The 16044-nt window shown below is 48.8% G+C and overlaps 1 pseudogene; it reads left to right on the top strand.

Moving 5' to 3' along the window:
- The first annotated feature begins 15742 nt into the window (after positions 1 to 15742).
- The window catches only part of LOC149344319 (uncharacterized), a 51947-nt pseudogene continuing 51645 nt past the window's right edge, over positions 15743 to 16044 (top strand).

The raw sequence follows: 16044 nt of genomic DNA, 5'->3' as shown, positions 1-16044 counted from the left end.
AACCAAACGGCCAACCTGTCCGGCCTCCGCTCAAGGAACTCGCGTCTCCAACTCCACGGCCCCGGGACCTCTACCGGCCGCACGCGACCGATCTTTCCGGCTGCCACACCACTAACCTCCTGCGCTCTCCTTCCCGAGAACCCATCCCGTTGCATCCCCGCCAAAACTCCATCCTCAGACAATAGACGATTCTTCCGCCAATATTTTCTTTTTCGCCAATAGTTGACTCTCCCGCCATCTTTCAGACTCAAGATGTCACAACGAAAAAGAAAAGTATACAACATCCAACACACGCCTCGCTCCAAGCCGCTGTGGCCAGCCAGAAGATACTATAACGAAAAGAAAAAAAACATTTTCAAACACAGGCGTCGCTGTTAGCTGTTTGCTAGCTAGCCGTGGAGCATCAGAAAAAATGCACAGCGCCGGTCAACCCGCGCGTTCCAGTCGTCGTCTCGTGTTTCAGACCGACTTCGAAAAACAAACCATTGCCCACTCGATTCGGCCGAGGAACACGTAACTAGCGTGCAGCGCCTTTGTGAGAGCCCCCACCCTTGTCGGCGCATTTCACTGCTCCCCTTCGGCGGCACTCTTCACGCTTTCCCACGACGTACCATAGCTGCGTCGTGACCGTGGGCATCGTGGCAGCTGATCTAATGACAGAACCCTTTCACATGACGCATGATTGCTGTCCGAGTACTTTCATAAAGACGCCGTTTGGGTAACAAAATTAAGGAAGCGCAACTAAGAAATACTCGTTCCACCCATACAGCCAATACTTTTTCTCACACAAAAAAGATTAACAAAAGCGTAAGTTGGATAGAATCTACGCTTTCGCGGGGCTTTTGCGCGTGTTCTGCAGTACAACAAAATCTGTACATCTCGTAGGCCTGTGCGTGTTGCACGGAGCCTTTCTCATTAAAAAAATTCAGACTGCCTGTTCGTCAAGAGCCATGAAATGCATTACAGAAATGCATAGCGCATTTTAGGACTTCCCATAAATGGCGGTAGCCGCCCTTGAGTCATGGAGCCTTCGTCGTCAGCCTCTTTTCTTTGTTCTAATAGCGAGTTGGCTACCTTCTTGCTTCAGAAGAAACGAATTGTAGATAATGACGATATTCAGAGCACAGCGCGAGAGGCTACCAGTTATGCACGCAACGCGGCCATGCAACAGCGCCCAAACCCACTCTATACCACTCCGCATGGGGGTGCCCAGAACACCCCCGGGAACTACATATACGTCACCCCGATACCTCTTCATGGGAAGCTTCTCTGTCAGCTGTAGCCAGGGGAGTCAGAACAAGCTGATCGCGCGGGCCCGCTGGATAGCAGACGCTATCGGGAGTCCTGGATTGAGGACCCCACCCCCAAGGACCGGTCTCCCAGTCACCCGTGCTAGGTTAAGCTTTTAAACCCTTCGCCCCTCTCCCGCCGCCATCTACGGAGCGAAGCTCTGCTGCATTTTATACATCGAGTGCAAAGCTGTCAAGTTAGCGCTCCTGTTTGCGCTGCCTACAACCACGATGAAAAAGTGGTGCTTGCGAGAACAGTAAATGCTCTCTTTGCATGAGGGATTTTTACGTGATACATTTATCATGAGCTGGAATAAATGCGCTCTTATTGCTGACGACATACTGTCCCTTTCTCCCGCCTTAGACCACTCGGCGAGAAACCAAGTGCGGAGTTAAAGGCCTCCCTTTATTTTTTCACGCAGACTGCTTCAGTACGTTTCACAGCGTTGCTCCTGATGTAGGAAACGGAGTATAGCTTGTTTGCGCCGTCTTCGGTTCGAATCGCGGTCAGGACGGAAGAGTTTTTTTCTATTCGATGCCATTTTGACGAAATGTTTCAGAAAAAATGGCTGGTGGTTTAGCACTGCTAAGCACGAGGTATTGTGCGAAAGTACAGTTTTTCACAGGTAGACACCACCGCCGCGTTCCTGGAAGCGTGATTGAAGTGTCCACTGAACCAGAGTGCCAGTTATGCGCGTCGGCCGGCCCCACGGATCCAGACGCTCTTGCCGAGGTTCCCCAGACCTTTGCCGAAATTACCAACCTCTACAGAGAGATGAGACGCCAATTCCCGCCTCCACACCCCGACTTGAATCGAGCGCAAGCCAGCTTGCTCCGCAGGTTGCAGACGCACTCCATCCTTAGCCATTCTAGACTTTCACTCATCACAGACGGGGAATATGACCCCGTCTGCCAAAATTGTTACCAGGGAGAAATCGCCACCCAGGCACACATCCTCTGGGGTTGCGCGGGAAATCCGCCCCCTCGAACCTTACTGCCAGCTCCCTCCGAAGAAGGATGGAACCAACTCCTCAAAAGGCCAGACAAGAGCATCCAACTGGCACTCATTTCGTGGGCCTAGGAAGTCGCCCCCACCTGGGGGCCACACCAAGCCCACCTGCCCTAAATCCCTCCAATCTATGGCAATAAAGTTGTTTCTCTCTCTCTCTCTCTCTCCATTTTGTCATCGTCAATACCAATTTACCGAATGCACGCCGGCGGCCTAGGCCGCGTGCCGCGTTTCTGCAGCAATGTTGTCAACGGCAACGTGTATTGTTCTTGTGCCGTGTTTCTGCCACAGCATTGTCCACGCCAACGTATGCAGCGCACACCTTTGTATCACAACCTGCACGTAGTTCAGAGCGCAAATATTAGTTTAGTAGTGGTATTATTTGCTGAGGAATACAATGTGGAACGCACAGCGTGAGATAGTGTAGCAGTTTAACATGAGACGTTTCCGTTTCGGTGATACCCTATAGTGCTTGCATGCAGTTGCCAGCGAAGCTGATTTGTTCGCCCTGCCGCGGGTTCGAATCCCAGCGCGGATATTTATTTTATTTCTTATTTACTCAATTCACTTCCCACGAACCCACAATCATTGCGTACCCACATTCACTTGACACAAACCGACAAGCATCGCAAGATCTTTCTCTGGATTTATCCATCGCAGCAGTGCTTTCGCAACAGTATTTCAGATAAGTTGTCTCTCATGCAAAGCGCGAGGTTCTCCCTGATGTTCGGCTTCAGGTTCAGACGATGTCCGCCTTAATTTGCTGAGACTGGAAGCTAAAAGTATTTCATGCTTAATTGAAGACTATATTTCCTGAACGACGCACGTCTGTACGCTGGACAGTGTACAAGCTTCCTGATGGCGTTACGCAGGTGCATCACGGTTTATGGTTTATGGGGCTTTAACGTCCCAAAGCGATTCAGGCTATGATGGACGCGGTAGTGAAGGGCTCCTGTTGCCTTCGCATCGAGAAGCCTTCTTTCGAGCACAAAAGACAAAGAAGCTCTTGCCTTAATTTTTGACATCTCAAATTTTCATCCGTATCTGCACGGTCAAGATTTTGAAGTGGTAATGGATCATAAAACACTTCTAGGACTTCTCGGTCAAGACAAGCCTATTCCCGACAGATCGTTGCCCAGAATGATACGCTGGACAATTACCCTGTCAGCGTAAAAATACACGCTTGTGCACAGCTCTGGCACAAACATCTGCAACGCCGACGCGCTGAGGCGGCCACCACTTCCTACAGAGCCTGGCACAATAGCCAAGCCTGCTTATATCGTCATGCTTGAAAATTCGTATCTACGACTTCTTTCGCCAGTCCCCGTCGCCGTATCTACAGATCGTGATCCTGTCATGTCACGCGTATACGCCGTACGCTCCTTGCTGTTGATGAGCTGCGAAGATGAAGTGATTGGACACTATTTCAGAAGAACCATAAAATGTTCAGTTTTCCTGAGAAGTGCGTCCTGTGAGTCGTCGTTCCTAAAGAACTACAAGCAGGAGTTCTTGATCGGAATGATGAAAGTCACCCAGCCGTGGAAAAGATGAAAGCAGTTGCATGGAGCCATGTCTGATGGGAAGGACTCGACAGCAGCATTGCACAGAAAATACAACTTTGAAAAGTTTGTCAAGAACGGCAGAGAATGGGACGGAAATCACAGCCAAATCCGAGGCCATTGCCAACGAAACCATGGTGTAGACTACATGTTGACTTTGGTAGTCCATTCCAAGGACACTACTTCTTTGCCCTAGTCGATGTCTACTCTAAAGAGGGAGAGGTGGTTCTCGTTCATGCACCTACAGCGGACGCCACGATTCGGCGCTTGCGAAGCATATTTTCTACACACGGCATTAGAGAAATCATTATCTCCGAGAACGGCACCACATTCATCAACGAGAAATACGCTGACTTTTTGAACAAGAACGGCATCCGGCGAATCCTGATCCCATCACACCATCCAGCATCGAACGAAGCAGCGCAACGCATCGTGCAGGCAAATAACTCAAGAACTGAGGAGCTTAAGGCAGCGCCTGGAGACTTCCAAATATTGACAGGGTTCCTGCTTCCTACAGACAATGCCACAGACGGTTACTGGGTCCTCTTCCGCTGAGCTCCACATGGGCAGACATTCAAAGAATGCAGCCCGACATGAAGCCGCATGTGGAACTCAAGCACCTGAAGCAAAACATGAGCTTAGACAGTAACGCACGCAAAGGCTCTTTGACTTCGTCCGGCGAGCCCGTCTTTGTTCGAAACTACCGATGAGACCCTGCTTGCATTGCCTAAACGGTTCGCCGTCCCACAAGTTGTCCGTCACTTCAAATAAAGCTCGAAGACTGAACGCTGTGAAACAGGCTGGCGGACCACGTGCGACCGCGAAGGATGCCCGGCGTTCTCTCGGACGACGAGGAGCCTCCTCCTGCACCAGTCGCGTCAACGAGCAGAGAGCAGCCATCCTCATCTCGCTCCTCACTAAGCACTTTGCCATATACAAAGCCTCGGTGGGCCCCAAACAGTCAAGTGTACCAGTCAAGATGACAGAGAATTACTGCGCCATTTCCTTTCCTCAAAAAGCGTTGCGTTCAAAGAGCAAGGCATCGCGCCGAATGGGTGGTGGCGTTCCTCCCTTCCTGTACCTTGCGGTTCGGGTGTCAACCGAGATAACAGAGATTTACTGCGCCGTTTTCTTTCCTCAAAAAGAGTTCGTTCAAAGGGGAAGGCATCGCGCCGAACGGGTGGTGGCGTTCCTCCTTTCCTGTTCGGTACGGTTCGAGTCTCCACAGATGTGACAGAGAGTGAGTGAGTGAGTGAAGAAACTTTATTTCCGCCAGAAGAAGACCCGTGCCCATCCGGGTCCGCACGCAGGCGTCCGGGGAGGGGCAGCGTCGCAGCTGGAAGACTAGCAACGGTATAGTCGCGCAGCTTCTGCTGCCAGGCGGGTAGCGTATCGTTGTATGCTAAGGTCGGCACTTCTGAGTATGGTCTCCCATTCCTCTGCATTATTGATTCTGCCATATCCTGGGGCACTGGGGCATCTCCATAGTATGTGTTCGAGTGTAGCGGTATGCCCGCAGAACTCGCACACCTCCGCATCCTCCCTCGTGTCACCTCCTGTCCAGCTCCTCCAGAGCGGGGATGCGAAGTTTCTAGCTTGGAGTCTTCTCCAGTCATAGGCCTCAGCCGAGCTAAGCGATCTATCCGGAGGAGGATAGATCCTTTTGTTCTTTTTCTGAATGTCTGTGATGCTATTAAAGGTATTGGTTTCCTCTTTAGTGCTGAATTCGTATGAGGTGTCCACGGCTCCCCGGGGTAAAGAGGAGCGGGCGAGCCTGTGAACGGCCTCGTTTCCAACCAGACCCGAGTGGGCTGGGGTCCAGATAATTAGAATATTGTGGGCTGGGATAAAGTCTTTTAGATATTTAGCCGCCATTTCGTGGATGCGTCCCTTGCTGTAATTTCTAATTGCGGCTTTGCAGTCGCTTACTACGTATTTGGTACCTGGCTGAGTTAGAGCGATCGCTATTGCAACCTCCTCCGCCACAAGGGGTTTTAAGTCAAGGTGTCTTACAACGCGTAACGTTCTGCCTGAGTCCCCGACGGCTACGGAGACGGTGTCTCCTAGCGTGCCTACCGCGGCATCAGTGTAGGCCACGGTTCCCTGTGGCATCTTGCCTAGCTTAGCAGCCAGCTGTGCGACCCTGCTTTTCCTTCTGCCTTTGTCGTGGATGGGATGCATGTTTCTAGGTATGGGAGCGATAATAAGATGCTCTCTTATTTCTCTTCCCAGATCTGTTCTGGTGTTCACTGTGCTATCTACGGTTGCCCATTTCGCTAGCTCTAGGTATTTCCTTCCTGCGGGTGTGGATGTTAGCCTTTCGATTTGCGATGTTCTAACCGCTTCAGTCAGTTCTCTCCAATTGTTATGCAGGCCCATTTTCTCCAGTATATCATTGGACGTGAAAATGGGCAGCCCTAGCGCTCGTTTGACACATTTTCTGATGATTGTGTCTAATGCCTTTTCTTCGGTTTTGTTTATTTTCAGGAATGGAGTTGCGTAGCATATCCTGCTAACGATGAAGGCCTGCGTGAGTTAGTTTGCTGGACTCTGAGAGTCCTTCCCCCCTTCTAGATACCTTTCTGAAGGCTCTGACGACAAGTTCAGCTTGCGCTTTGAGCTTGTCTAGCGTACTTTTGTTTTCCCCTTTTCTGTTAATATACATGCCTAGTATTCTTATTTACTCGACAATTGGTATCGTTCTATTTTCAAGTGTAACCTCGATTGCCGGTATCCTTTGACTGCGCTTGCTCAGTGCTACAAATAGCTCCGACTTTTGCGGAGAGCAGCTGAGACCCACGCATTTCGCATGCTCGTTAATGATATCCGCTGCCTTCTGTAGCTTTTCTTTCATTTCTGATTAGAATTACTGCTCCATTTCCTTTCCTCAAAAAGCGTTGCGTTCTAAAGGCAAGGCATCGCGCCGAACGGATGGTGGCGTTTCGTGGACCTCCTGGCAGCGCTACAACATGCTGTGCCATTCCACTCCTAAAGGCGAAGCTTAAGCATCATTAATTAGGAGTTAATTAGTATTTAGCTATTATAAAGTAATTAGCCACTAATTAGTACTTTGACATTAATTCGTCATCAGTTATGTGTGACGTCATTCAGTGGTGACGTCACCAGTGGCACATAGGCAAAGTGGTGCGGAAAACGCTTTCGCCTCTGCGCACTTTAGACAGTCAAAGTGCCCCCCGAAATTTTAGATTGGTTTATTCTTTTATATGGGTTTAACGTCCCAAAGCGACCTAGGCTATGGGGGAAGCCTTAGTGAAGGGGTCTGGAAATTTCGACCACCTGGGGTTCTTTGACGTGCACTAACATCGCACAGTACACGGTCCTCTAGAATTTCGCCTCGACCGAAATTCGGCCCCCCGGCCGGGATCGAACAAGCGTCTTTCGGGTCAGAATCCAAGCGCTGTAACCGCCTAGCCACAGATGATATAGAGAAGAGCTGTTACAACGTTGACATTACCTCGTACGTAGCTTCTGGTACAAGAAAAGCGGCGTCACTAATTTGAACGCCGCGATTGAATTTTACCTCTTGTTGCGCCATGAAAGTTGATATAGGAAACCTCGCGCAGAGGAAGCAGCACTCCACGCTACCGGTCAGATGCGCATTTGCCGTCGTCAAGGACCAAGGACCAAGGACCATCTACCACACCCTCTCTCTACCATGGACTCCAGTCAACGGAAGGTGACGGAACAAGGTAAGCCTCTCCCCCTTCTTTCATTGGCACATGTAGCGTTGATAAGTGATAGTCAATACAAGCACATCCACAATCACTTTCCTCCCGGAGAGCATGCACCATACATTAGGTTTCAGAGGGGCGCCAAAACCAATGACATAAGGAAACTGATAGCCGCAGCACCACAGAACATCACGCACTTCGTAATTCACTGCGGGACTAATGACCTGAAACACAGCAGTGCGGAACAGACCATTGAGGCCATGAATACACTGGTACACGAGGTCCATGCCAACAGACCAAACACGAAACTGCACCTGACAACCGTGCTTCCTAGGGTAGTGAACTTGCACCACAGACACATGCCAAAATCCCGCCAACTCGCAGCTCACGCACAGGACTCGTTTAAGCTCAACAATTTTTTGCTGGACATGGAACATTACCAAAAAGACGTTGAAATCATCCACCACGCTCAGATCCATCATGACCCTGAGGCACTCCTGGCCAGAGATGGACTTCACCCTAATTTTTTTGGCGTCCAAATAATGGCAGACAACATAAAGTACCGGCTGAGAAACACATTTAAGCGGACGCTACAGCCAACTCATGCTCCCTCTCCCACTCTGGCCAACACTCAACAACAGACCACCCACAAAAGCGACAACACCCAGGAACGAACACCGCCTACCCCCGCTAGGACCCAGGACACCTCCACACAGTTCCCTCCAGAGACTTGCGACGCTGGCACACAGACGGAAAACGTGGATCCCACACCAGCGGAACAGCACGTAGGAATCCCACCGAAAGTAGCCACTAAACAACAAAGCCACCACTTCACACAGACACCTACGCGATTAGTGACGCACACTAGCACCCAGATTGTCACCGACGCGGACCTCGACACCGATACCACCCCCAAACAGAAATCCCCTAAACACACAACACCCGTCAAGAGGTCCACTCGGCATAAACGCAGATGACTTACATCTGGCAGCACCAATCGCCCCGAACCCAAAAGACGAATTTTCCTGGTCGCCAGAAAACTAGCCACTAAACAAACTAACTACCGATTCCACCTACACACTTACAAATCTTACTCGCAGCACAGGACAGTACCCAAAGGACTTCGAGTTAATGTTACGTGCTCCCTCGGTGCGCTCAGGCCTGAACTCCTCGCTCGATGGGAAAAGGTTTCAAATGACGCATCCCTTTCATTCATAGCTATTTTAAAAGAACATTGTCAAGAGCAGTTAAATTCGCTCGATGATCAACTTAGTAAGATAGAACTAAATTCGGACGAAAGCCAGGCACTAGCAGATTTTGTAGCCAGAAAGGAACGCAAGCTGCACGATAAACAACAGCGTAAACAAATTAGAGATAAATTTCCGCAAGATACGAATACATCCGGACAGTTTAACAACCGCCCGCCAATTTCGATACAGACAAAAGATACGCATTTTCCGCCGCAGGACACTGACAGCAACATTGTCGATATTTCCAAATCCCTAAGTGATAGCGACAAACGGATTCTGAAGCATGGCCTTACATTTTGTCCAACTAACAATAATTTTAACGAGTATGAACTTCACAAGGATCTGACAGAATTTCCGCCAAGATTGCGAATTAAGGAATTCTTTGCCGAAAAAACGAACACCCCGATTACTAACCTAGCTCTTTCCTGTAACACGTGGTCAACACGTTCGCACCCTACTGAAGTAACCAGCCTTAATTCCTTCCCTCTCAAAGCCGAAAGCACGTGGACGCCGGAAGCGCAGCAGAGTCCCGAATTAGACTTGTACATTACATCTGTCTTGAAAGAAATTATAGACCAAACAAAGCAAGCTCGAAAACGCAGAAACGTTACCCCAAGGGAACAGGCTACTCTGAACCCCTTAGCTTCTAGAACCGATATAGTCATTAAGCCTGCAGACAAAGGAGGTAGCATAGTTATCCTGCCGGCCGAAAAATTCAAAAAAGAAGCCTTTAGGCAACTCAACAACCCTTGTCATTATAGGAAATTAGATTCAGATCCCACTTCAGAGTTCTGCAAATTGATTCTGAACAAACTGGCAAACTTATTATCAAGCAGTTATTATCAAGCAACTTATTAATCACGCAGTCCGACTACCACTTCTTAAATCCGCTTAACAAACAGGCAGGACGCTTTTACCTACTTCCCAAAATCCATAAGGTTTCCGCAGAAGACTTGTTTACCGCAGATATCCCCGGCAGACCTGTCGTTTCAAACAATAACAGGCCCACAGGGAACTTATCAATTTTCCTGAACTACTATCTTGCAGATATTCCCACCCACCTCCCTTCCTTCGTCGAGGATACAAAGCACTTTCTCCGCATAATAGAGTCTCTGAATGACGCTTCCATTATCCCAGCGGATAGCATACTTGTCACACTTGACGTCGCCGCTTTGTACACAAATATTCCCATAAATGAAGGTATCGACGCACTCTCCAAAATTCTAACTCGAAGTCCGCACCCGCACGAAACTGAAGTGTACCTCACGCTACTTGAATTGGTACTAACACTCCACTACTTTGAATTCGATTCTTCTTACTACCTTCAAGTATTTGGAACAAGCATGGGCACTCCCTTCGGACCCACCTACGCGAACATTTTTATGGGCTACTAGAATCTAAACTTCTAAATTCATTTCTAAAAAAACCACTTATCTGCGTTACAAAGACGACATTTTCATGATATGGGAGCAGGGGGCTGAGACCCTGAAGGCATTCGTCACACATTTCAATTCATGCCACTCCAGCATTAAATTCACCTTCAACTCCTCGAAAACGCAAGTCAATTTCCTTGACACCACTGTCCATTTAGAAAATAGCAAGCTCAAACCCAAACTTTACAGGAAGCCTCCTGACCGACAACAATACTTAGATTTCACTAGCCATCATCCAAGACACTGCAAACAAGGTATAATCGTAGGACCAGTAACGAGACTAAGAAGAATATTAGCGACGACGACGACTACCTGAAACACCTCCACTCGCTAAAAAACACCCTAATCACCAGAAACCATCCACAGACAACCCTTAATAATGCGTTCCAACGAGCAACCACTTTGAAACGAGATGTAGTTCTTAAAAAACGAACAAAAACTAACAGTCAACGACCTCCTGCACTTATAACGAAATACTCAAACGCGCTTCCAAACGTAAACAATATCCTGCGCAAATACCACCCCATTTTAACTGGTAACGACCGTCTCAAGAAAATATTTCCCGACGCACCAAAGGTAACATACAGACGCAACACAAACCTGAAGGACATCCTGGTGCATGCTAGGCTCGGTAAGAAACCACCACCGACAGTAACTTCATGCTCTCGACCTAGATGCAAGACATGCAAACATTTACAAAGGGGCACTACGGTTAAAAGTACGGCAAGCGATTTAAGTTTCGATATAAAGACCAGTTTTGACTGCACATCGTCCAATATTATCTACATGCTACAGTGCTCCTTCTGCCAGAAACAATATATCGGAGAAACCGGGCAAACAGTGAGTGCCAGATTAAACAGGCACCGGGCTGACACAACACGGAATGAACAGAAGGCAGTGTCGACCCATTTTAATCAACGCCATCACCAATTCGACGAACTCAAATTGTTCATTCTTCAGTCAGGCTTCAAATCGACTAGGGACAGAAAATACAGAGAAGCATTCCTAATCCACAAATTTAAAACACTGCAACCAACAGGGATTAACATGTCCAGAGGAAACCTGGAATCTCTCAGGTACATTCCAGGGTTAGCATAATTTTAAATTAACAAATGTCTTGCAGGTGGTCAGGCCGTTTCCTAGAACCTCGCATAAGTATATTACCGCTCTTTGCACCCTTACCACGTCATATTTTCCACCACATTTTCGGCCTTCTCACCCTCTCCCTTTGTTCACTTTTTTTTTCTTCTCCTAATCCCCTACTATCAGTTCTCGGAAACCATGACATTCCTGTTACCCCCTCCGCCCCCACCTTTTGGCTTTCTCTGAACTCGAGCCATTCCCCACACCCTGCCTTGTCCTTCCTTGAAAATGCCCCCCCCCCCCCCCATTTCTATCTCCTTCCAGTGCCAGCCTATTTTGTTTGCCTTGTTCTCATTTCCCTCTACCACGCTGACTAATCCTCTTATCTGAGTCTTACAGGTCCACCCAGCGCCTCCAACCGTCGCAGCCCCTTCAAAGCCTTTGTTCATTACACACTCCCCGGATATAAGTTTTTGCACTATTGCAGCTTAACGAATCAAGATTCACCTCCCTCCCATTCCTGACACGCATCCCCTCTCAAACCACTTTCCTTCCCCACCCCCGGGGCCTTCCTCCTCGGAGCGAAGGCCCTATTTAATCCCTGCCAATGATGAACGCTTTGCCCAGACGAAGACAAGTCCCCTTGTCGAAACGTTGGCTCAAGCAACCTGAGGTTTTCCCCTCCCTTGTTCATTTTGTGATCGCCAAGGACCATCTACCACACCCTCTCTCTACCATGAATAACAGAATAAGGTAGACATCAGACTGAACAGAGCGTGCCGTGTATGGCTTTGTGACAAGACACGCCAATATGTGGCGTCTTAAAAATGGCCTGGCCCTTGGCCTGTGCACGGGTAGGAAACTCCGGTTATTTACGGTTCAGTTACTTCAGCGCATCTGGCGACTGGAGGTGAACTGATGCTTAAAGTTGAATTATTCCTGACTACGCACGGAGCGCGATATGGCTGCTGCCGTGGGCGACTTGTCTGAGTGAGCGGGATACGAAACTGCTCTTTTTTCGACGGTGGTGGTTCGAATCCCGCACATCGTTGTTTTCTGCTGGATACTGTTGTCATACGATACGACGCTCTAGTTGGCTTCCCGCCAGCCCCTATGAAGGGAACTGGCGCTGACGTTTGTATATGCTGGACAATAGAGTATATGGAAGTTTCCTACCCCTAGCCTGGGCTCAGACGGGGATTAAGCGAAGCATGACCGGTAGGAAAAGCAATGCTTTTTTATGCAGGCCTACTTGATTCTAAGGCAGCTGCAACGGGCCCGCCCGTCGCCTGTCATTTTCGTCATCGAGCGGTATGACAAGAAGCCACAAACGGAGGTACTCTTCTTCAGTGTGTGCAAGAAAGCGGACGTGCACTGCGCTGCCACGCCGTTCGGATTCACGACCCGAACGAAAGCAGAACGGGCAAAATTTCAACTGTGAAGGCGCAGCCCGCTGTCCCTTTCCTGCAGCCTGCATTCAGCAACCATCGAAAGCCGGATCCTTTTCCCTTGTGATCTGAAGAAGTTCTCCGTATGGCATCATGCGCTTTCTTCTGGTTTAGCTTACATTAGTCCTCAATTCGACTTTGCAAACATGCGAACACAACTAATAAAATAATGGATTTGATAGAATATTTAGTTGGGATATGCTATATACATGTGCATATTTAACTAAAGCAGCAGTGAACGGCCGATTCTGTTTACTCACATCATCTGGTGCAGGCAGAGCTTGACGCTGTTATGCCGGGAAACCCGCCCGGATTCCAATTCTGCAGGTCGCAAACTTTCTGCTGCGAACGTCCCTTTGACAGGCCCTGGTGCTGCGCCGCAAGGCAACGCGCCCTAACGCTCCCTTGACAAGCCACGATGCTGCGCCGTAAGTCAGCGGTGTCTAAGGAGAAGCATCGGCGAGCAACGTGCCTGGACACGTCGCTGGGTGCCAGACAGCGAGGCGCCAGATTCCTTCTCTCCCGGACGCCACCGCGCGCGGCAAAATTTGAAGCGGTTGGCCCGCGCGATCGCTGATTGGTCCTTTCGGACTGCCGTCGAGTGCTGCCTTTGGATTGGCCAGTTCTGAGGGGCCACCGTTCCTGAGGCTATATAAGCGCCACCGCTGCCGCTTGGATAGCAGCTACAACTGACGGAGTGACGGAGTGACCGACCCACCGTGGTCGAGTGCTGCTCACGAGTGGAGTCGGATGGTGTGACGCGTTGGTGTCTCGCTGGTCGTCGCTGTGCGAGAACAGTCGCGTTGTGTAGCTCTCGGCCCCCGTGCCGATGTTGAACTATATTATGTCCTGTACATAGTGTATAAAGCGTTTTCTTAGTCTCACCGACGCCTGACTCGGAGTCTTCGCTACCGCTAAGAGAGCTGGCAACGCTCAGTCACGAAACGGGTGGCGAGCGCAACGGGACCACCTCTATGGCACAACATTGGTGGCAGCGGTGGGATGCCCAAAGTCACAACATTGGTGGCAGCGGTGGGATGCCCCAAAGTCACAACAACGCCTAGCGGTGCTTTCCACGCCATGGCCCTGACTGCAAGTAAATGTCGAAACTTCCCTTTGTACGGGCATTGCACACCGGCTGTGTTTCTTGGAGCGCTTCCGTCAAAAAAGAGCACCCTCGCCTCGTAATTTAGATTCTTACTTTGAAAACTGGAAAGTATCCTGGTCATTACCAGCGTTTTGGCATCGTAAGGGTCATTCTTGTCAGCTTCAGCGATGTTCCGGAAACATGTTATCTGCACTTTGTACGCAGTTGTTTGATAAAAAATTCGCTGTGGCTTAGCTTGGTTAAGTCCGGTAATTGCGAAAGCAATATGCGTACCTACGCCACGGTACAGCTGGTAGTGTAGCTGGTGGTGGTGCTTGTGGTTAGACTTGTGGGGATGCATCGGTTATACAATCCAATACAATACAGTACAATCCAAACCAATCCCATCCAATCTGATCCATTCAAATCCAATCCAATCAAATTCAATCCACTCCAATCCAGTCCACCCCTATCCAATCAAGTCCAATCAAATCTAATCCAATCTAATGCAATCACGGTCAAATGGTGGTCACCGCCGCGGCACGGCAAAGGCGTGAAAGTGCAAGTAGTATTGCTTTCGCAAATGAAGGTCAATGGTGGTCACCGCCGCGGCACGATGGTGGTCACCGCTGCGGCACGGCAAAGGCGTGAAAGTGCAAGTAGTATTGCTTTCACAATAAAACATCCGTAGGTTGACAATTCAGGACAGCCTTGGGGCGTATGCGCGAGAGATGGTGTGGGATTCTTTATAAAACGAAGATAAATAATGATCGGAGCAAAAAACTTGGACGAAGCGTAACCTATACTCTTAAGACTACTCTGCGAAAGCTTTAGAGATACAGTGCAAGTACTTCTTTCCTTGAATTCACTAGTAGATCGCCGTGCGCCCTCATAGCACTCCTCACTCAGTGATGCAGCGCTTAACGAGAACAGAAAACTGGGCAAGTTGGAACGGATTCATCTTAAAGCAGCGCGATACACAGGACGAGAGAAAGAAACAAGAGACGCTCGTGTCGTCTCTTGTTTCTTTCTCTCGTCCTGTGTATCGCGCTGCTTTAAGATGAATGCAGCGCTTAAGCGATGCGCCACTACCCCGGCAGGCGGCTGTTTCACACACAGTCAACGGCGGGACGTGTGCAGCCAGGGGGTGCTCTTCACCAGGTCACGCAAGCAGGTCGTGGAAGCTTTTTCGTGGATGTCGTGGAACTGTTTTGTGGTATGTGGTGTTTAACGTCCGGAATGTACACATCTTCCTTTTATTTTTACATCGCTTTTCTGTGCGTTCGTGTTGCGCGTTTCGTTGCCGTTCATAATTACCGTTCTCGTTGCTCATAGTCTGATATATGGTCTATGTTCCCCCCTTTTTCATCTCTGTATTTAACCATCCGCTACATATTTTTTCCTTTAATATACTTTTGAAGTAGTCATCAATAGTATTTATGCTGTGCTGTCAAAAATATTAACTCTGCCAGTGCTGTTATCGTTCGGTGCGAGCGCCAAAGGATTTGCATTGGGTTCAATTTGTGGGAATCTCCATGATTACATAATTGCAACTGGTAGGTTGATTTGCTAAATCCTTTAAAAGTCTTGGAGTTGTCTTTTTTTTCACCAAAATGTTCTTTGTTATTTCACTTCAAATATTCTCCTGTCGTTTTTCATGAATACATTTTTCAAAATTCACGTTTGGCTCCGATATTTTGTCGTAATCGTATGGAAATTTCCTTATTTAGACCACTATACCTAGGCCAATCCCCCCACGTGGGTATGTGCCATTATCAATAGGATGAAGAAGAAGAAGAAGAAGAAGAAGAACAAGTGGAAAAGAAGAAGCGCGGCCAAATCGCCTCCTTTTTCTTTGAACAGAAGATCGCGATTCCAGTCACGCTGCCGGCATGATTGTGGTGAGTAAGCTCCCTAAGCCTTACGCCAAAAGATAAAGCATTGTCTGCTTTAGAGGAGCGCCAGCGCTTCTTTATGCAATCAGAAGGCAGCAGCGTCCGTACTGGAAGAAGCTCCGTGTCGGGCGCATTGTTTTGCTGTCCATACTCTGAACCCACTTTGACTCACTGCGGTCTTTGCGAGCTGCTGAATCCTAATCTGAAAATATGTCACCATGTTAGATGAGCGACGCCCACTCTATTTATTAAAGTGGATATATAGCCGGTAGCCGACAAAATATCCCGAGAAACATAGT

Source organism: Amblyomma mixtum, chromosome 5 (assembly GCF_055824585.1).
Source record: "Amblyomma mixtum isolate Tamu chromosome 5, ASM5582458v1, whole genome shotgun sequence".
Lineage (NCBI taxonomy): Eukaryota > Metazoa > Arthropoda > Arachnida > Ixodida > Ixodidae > Amblyomma > Amblyomma mixtum.
Note: the sequence above shows the minus strand (reverse complement) of the source record. Positions and strands in the feature narration are given on the sequence as shown.